Raw genomic sequence first — 6,814 nt, forward strand, 5'->3', positions numbered from 1 at the left:
CCATAGTTGCCATAGGGAAGCAAGGCACAAGGGCATCACAGAGGAAAAACAGTACAAGGTGTGGTGGGCAAAATACAGGGAAGGCATGTTCACCTTTCCCTTTTATCCCTTCCAGGGTACAAATCTGGGTGGTGCCACCCACACCCAGGGTAGGGCTTGTGTTTAGTAAATCCACTCAGCCACACCCAGGACTATGTTAATTCCCATCAGGGGACTAATTTGGTATCACACACCCTTAATCCATAATCACACATTGAAGATTCAGGGACCTCCAAAAGCAAGAGGCTTTGGGGAGACAGGTGTACATATATATATATAAGCCATTACACTAGATAAGATTCTAAAAGCGTCCAGAGATTAAGAAATAGTAAAATTGAAACAGTCATCAGGCTGAGGATTTAGCTGAGCAGCACAGTGCCTGCCTGGCAAGGGCAAAGTCCTGAGTTGGATCTCTGGTACTAGGAAAAAAGAAAATGTCATATATTCCTTAAAAAGGAACCAGAATGGCACAGGATTTCTCAAAGGTAATAAAGGTTGCTACAAAAGAGTGGGGTGAGGGCCAGGGATTTGGCTCCATGGTACCCGCGCAAGGGCACAAGTTTGATCCCCATACCAAAAACAAAACAAACAAAATAGTGTGGTGAGGCCTTAAAATAATGGAAAATATTTTGTACTACCAATTTTATACCCAGTCATCTTCTGTAGGGCAAGTTAAAAGGTTAAAATCATTAAGAAAGCTTATCTTTTTTTTTTTTCAGCTTTAATTGAGTTTATTGGTACATTCTAGGGATATAGTACAGTTACATTCATTATTGGGATCTTGTACCTACCTCTACATGACAAGTCTTGATTCTCATTTTTTTTTCCCTTACCCCTGCTTATCTTTAAAAGTAGAAGTACGGCGGTGCACAACTATCATCCCATCAAGGAGGCTGAGGCAGGAGGATTGCTGTGAGTTTGAGACCAGCCTGGGCTACATAGTGAATTCCAGGTCAGTCTCAACTACATAGTGAGACCCTATCTCAAAACAGCAAAAAAAAAAGTAGAAGTATTGAAGTTAATTCATAAGGTCTACAAAGGAAAAGAAATCAAGAAATGGGAATATAAACATAAGTGTTTGGAAATGCAGAGGTAAATGCTTGAAAATTGTAAAAAGATGTGTTCTGTCTAGACTAAGGGTGATGAATGAGGAAAACATGTTCACCATGGTCTCTGTCCTACTAAGTTCATCTATAATTTTAATTTTTAAAAATTGTTAAAAGGCACTTGACAAGAATATTCACTCCACCACTGCTTGTTACAGCAAGACAGAGGAAAAAATCCTAAATTTTTATAAGTAGGAAGAAAGATAAATAAGCCACGATAGATCTATTTGATTTACAGTACCCTCTTATCTGAGGATACAATACCTATATAAACACAGTCTCTTAAAGGGTACATGAGAAATTGATAATCTTAAATTACTAGGCTCCCATGAGACAATGCCTGCTATTTATCATCAGGCAAGACAACAACTCCAGTATTCTTACAATTTACAGAATCCTCAAAGCATTTTTAAGTTGTGGACCAATGTGTTTAACAAGAAAATATACAGGTTCTTCAAGTCAATTAAACAATTTCTGTTGTATTTATCTTTAGGTGAAAGATACGGTCATTAGTAAACAAAGTAAACAGATGAGGACATAGATGCATCTTGTTCTGAAGTTCTTCTGTAAGCCAAATTCAAGTAAATCACATGGGAAATTTTTTAAATTGTATTTAATAGCTCTGAATCAGTAAATGTTGAATAAATATCCCAACAGTAAAGTGGGCAGTAGAACTCTATTAATGACCACTTTAGTCCCTCCTACAGGAAAAACTACTAGATAAACCACAGAGACTGACTCAAACAGTGTTGGCCATTCTGTCTTCTATTCTTTTACCTCTAATATGAAACAGTATCTAAGGAACTGCTGATCTTCCCATCCTTCAAAGCTTCACCTCTTCTGTCTGACATTGAAATGTTCAATACCACTGTTCACATCTTGACATTCCATTCTTTCTGTTTCACCTCCAGAAACATGCCTTCAATTACCACGTGCACTCAGGTCACTCTCGAGTTCCCTCTGCCACCTTAAAATCTCTCCTCTGTAAGGCCATTTCCTAAATGGTGGTGGACAGCATAAAGGATGCTCCAAGCAAACATGGTGGCTCCCATAATCCCAGCATTTGGGAGGCTGAGGCAGGAGGATTACTTGAGTCCATGAGCTTAAGATCAGTCTGGGAAACATGGCAAGACCTTGTCTCAAAATAATAAATTAGTTAGCTGGTTTAAATAAATAAAGTAAATATATGTTACATGTGTCTGGCAAGTTTCTTTGCAGCAGTCACCGCCTTGTATAACACCTATGTAACCAGCCTATACTACAACCCCACAAGGGGACTATGTGTATGGTGGTTTTACTCTAAATCCTAGAAGACCTATATTTACACCTGCCCTGAGATCTTAGTTACTGTTCAGTACAGGTTATTAACCCCAGGATTCCTAGCAATTCTTGTGAACTGACTGGCTCATTTTGGTATCACCACTTGTGAATGTGACCGAACATATCCTGAATTTTTTCATACATTAATTTAACAATCCCTAACCAAGTGTCCATAAAAATGTGAACCTGTACAACTGTAGTATAATTGAAATACACATCACTCAAAATGCTATAAAAAACAAATCCCAAAAATAAGTAAATTTGGAGGATGTGAGGTAGGCTGAACATCATTTTCCATATGTATGATAAACTGTTGACAAAAAGTTTTACATCCAGTGAACACTACTAATATGAAATCTACACACTGGAAGCAGCTTTAAAAGCTAACTAATCCCTTCTCCTTTACAGATATGAACACAGAACCCAAGAAAGCTACATTAATTGCTTTAGTTAGGAGGTTAACTATGTGAGCCATCTGAACATTTTATTTTTAGGCTACTAATCAATAAGCAACCTGACCCACTCCTTGCTTATCCTGCAATTTTATTGAAGTACATTAAAGTACCGCCATTTTCAATAATCCCTCCACACTACTTAGCAATGGCTCCATTTATAAAATCTATCTGTACTTTAAAGCCCAATTCAAAATCCCATAAAGTTTTCCCTCACTGTACCCATCCAAGTATTCCTCTCCATACCCGCCCTGGTTTTCACTGCAACTCACCCTGAACTGATACACAAATTCTGCCCATTAAGCACACACTCTTGAAGGGTAAAAAGTATATCACATCACCAACAATACACAGCCTCAGCAGTTTCTTGTTCTAATGAATAACCAGTGCCATCGCAAACCAAAGTGAGCGATCACACCACATGAGGACCACTGGCCTATAACAATGCCTTCGACACTGAGAGCTCCTGCAAGAATAGCAAAGGCTGAATGCTGGGGTCAGAAAACCCATTCTTTTGGGGGGAGAGGTGGGGAATAGGGTCTCCTTAAGCAGCTCAGGCTGGCCTCGAACTCACAGTGATCCTTCTGCTTCAACTACCCAAGAACTGGGATCATAGATAGGCGTGCACCATCACTCCTGGTCAGCCTTTACATTAACTAGCACTTACCAAGTAACAGGTTAAGACTCTAAGACTCTTGTTTTATTTTTTTGTTTGTTTTTTGGTACCGGGGATTGAACTCGGTTCCTTGTGCTTGCAAGGCAGGCAGTGGAGCCACTGAGCTAAATCCCCAGCCCTAAGACTCTTGTTTTAAAAATTCATTTGATTATACCAACCTAGTAAGGCAGAAGCTCCTCCCAGCTCACTTTGCAGATAAAGGAAGCATACAAAGATCAAATAACATACCCCAAATCACTGATCCAGGATGTGAAGCCTGGGAGTCTGATTCCAGAATCCACTCTTAATCACTAAGCTGTGCTGCATCAAAGAAGCAATGGGGGGAGGGGGGAAATCATGTACTTTAAAAGTTCTAAGATTTACTTTTACTAAAAGTGATTTTAAAAGCTCAAAGTACAATTGTCATATGCCCCCAACCCAAAAAAGAATCCAAGAGGTTCCCAATTATTTTAATTCACAAAGCATTATCATATAGCAAGCGGGGCTTTTATAGTGCTGCTTCTACTATCATTTCCTGCTTCCTTTAGAAATACATTATTACTGTGCTTTCTGCCAAACTCTCAAATGGTAAGGTCTTTTGGCCTAATTTTTCCAAATCTTTAAATAGCTTCTTCCTATCTCGTTGTAGGATTGGCCCTAACACAAATGTCACATCTGGCCTCCTGAGCACTTTCATCAGCTTCACGTTGAAGTCATTCATGTTAAAGGTCAAGAAAGGATGCCCTGTATTGTAGCCAATCCACCCTCACCAGCAAGTAATGCTTGCTGCAAAACATCCAATGTGCTACACAAGACAGGTGACAGCTGGGAATACCAGATAGATGACAGCTGCGTGCTGAATGTGAGGGTAATCGGGGTAATCACTAGCCCACTGGGTAGAACTTTCAAACTCTGTAAAAGGACGTACTGACAGAATTTCAAGTAATATGACACTGCTTTGACTGGTGGGAAGCAAGCAAGAAGCAGACCTTTACTGAGCGGTTTCTTTCCAGTAAAGGTGTCAGGTAATTATGAAGAAAAAGACAGAGGTGAGAAAGAATGCATTTTTCTTTTGGGGTAAATAAGGTGCAACTGGCCATGCTTTATTTATTATAGGTAATGCCAAACTTGCAAAGACAATGAGATGAGAAAAAAAGCATTTCTACTTATTAAATTCCATGTCATATAAAATTTTACATCAACAGCATTTTTAAACTTAAAGATATTTTTCTTGTTAAAAGCAAGTTTAGCAAGCTATAGCCTGCATGCCAAATCCAGCAAGCTCTTTGCATATAGCCCTTAAGCAAACAATGGTTTTTATATTTTTAACGGATATTAAAAAATAGATACTTTGTGGCCTGCAAAGCATAAATGTAAAAACATACATTCTAACAAATGGCTAAAATTTAGTTCATCAATCAATGGTTCATACACTAAGACACACTGGCACTCAATATTTTTCTCTAGATGGGATAAATTTAAAGTCTGGCTACTTACCTGTCTACCCTCAAGTCTTTTGGCTTACTATAAACTCACTGTAGTTACAAGGTAGAAAAGCATTTGGGAATTAATTAAAAAGTGGAACTGATTTTGCTACACTTTACGATACTCTATAGATTTATGTAGATTTGCTAGTCTCTTCCAAATCATTCAGTAAGCAGACACATCTTTTTGTATTTTTTTACTTCTATTAGTTATCATTTATTCTATGACAATCACCACACCAATAATTTACATGTATACTTTCATTTAATTTTTTTCCTCCCATAGAATATAAACTCTTGGGCTGGGGATTTAGCTCAGTGGCACCAAACCTGTCTCCCAAGTGCAAGGTCCTGAGTTTGATCCCTAGTACCAATAAATAAATAAAAGGCTAGGATTTCTGTCTGTTTTGTTCATTAACAATTCCCCTATAGCCAGAACAGGGTCTGGCACTTTGTAGGTACTCGATAAATTTATCATTAATAAGTCCACCCAAGAGAATGAGCTAATCATTATGGAGACAAAAAGAATGCCTTGGCCGATTAAAGCTGGTGCCTAAACTCAGGCAGTCTGACTATAGTCAGAGTGAAACGCTGTTTCCATAAAGAAATATACCATTTGAATGTCTAACTTTTGTTGAACCACTCATGTGTGAACTACTATTGTGTTTGTTACTGAAACTAGAAGTGCCAATTTTAAATTTTTTATTCTTGGATGGATAATCCATGTGCTTTGGAAAAACATACACACACAATTCATAATGTACTCTTTCTAACAAAAATATCACTTTTCCCAAGCAGTGTAACGATGTCATTTTGTCAAACAGGACGTTTTTGTGAAACAAAATGTAACTGCAACTTGGTGCAATGTACCTTGGTGACAGTTAAATTCTTTCATTTTTAAAGAAAAAGCTGCTGAACAACAAAGTCCTAACTGCAAGTTGAAAATTGCGCAAAAAAACCAAAACCAAGTCAAATGGGGAATATAATTGTGACACTTACAAGCAAAAATAAAACCCAGGAGAATGATCTCCAGACAGAAACACTGAGCTGGGCATGCAACGGGTGCTCACTACATGCTTTCAGAAGAAATGAAAACAAAGGCCTCTGAATTTTACAAACCTTCTTGGGTTCGGTACAAGAAAAAGCAGTAAAGTGCCACTCGTGATAATAATGTCTTACAATGGAATAAAACCCTGAGGCTGCAGATCTATCTCAGCGCTGGAGCCCTAGAAGCTCTGAACAATCTTTCTTGTGGGGGAGGGAGGGTCCTGGGGATTACCCAGGCATCTGGGTAACTGGGGATTACTCCAATGATAAAAAGCACACACACCCCTTTTTATTGTGAGACAGTTTCTTCCAAGGCCTATTAACCGCCCCGCTGGGGTTAGAATTTAAAACCTTCCTGCCTCAGCCTTCCAGAGTGCTGGGATTATAGGCTTATGCCACCAGTAGGCTTTTGGTTTTTGTTTTGTTTGGGTGCTGGGGATCCAACCCAGGGCTGTGAGCTCGCTACCTAGGCAGGCAAGCCTTCACAGAGCCACATTCCCATTCCCCCTGGCCAGTTTTTTGACCAAAATAAGGAAATGAAAAACAGAATAGCAGTGCCCAGCACGCGCCTAGATATCTATTATCTATCCCTAAACAAGAGTCTCTTAACATTTCATCTCTCCAATCCCACAAAATGATACGACGAAAATGTCAAGTAGGCCAGCCCAGCAAAGGTGAGCCTCCGCGTGAAACCTGGGGGACCTGGGCCCG

This window comes from Fukomys damarensis, unplaced genomic scaffold, assembly GCF_012274545.1.
Source record: "Fukomys damarensis isolate Sample0158 unplaced genomic scaffold, DMR_v1.0_HiC HiC_scaffold_16, whole genome shotgun sequence".
Classification (NCBI taxonomy): Eukaryota; Metazoa; Chordata; class Mammalia; order Rodentia; family Bathyergidae; genus Fukomys; species Fukomys damarensis.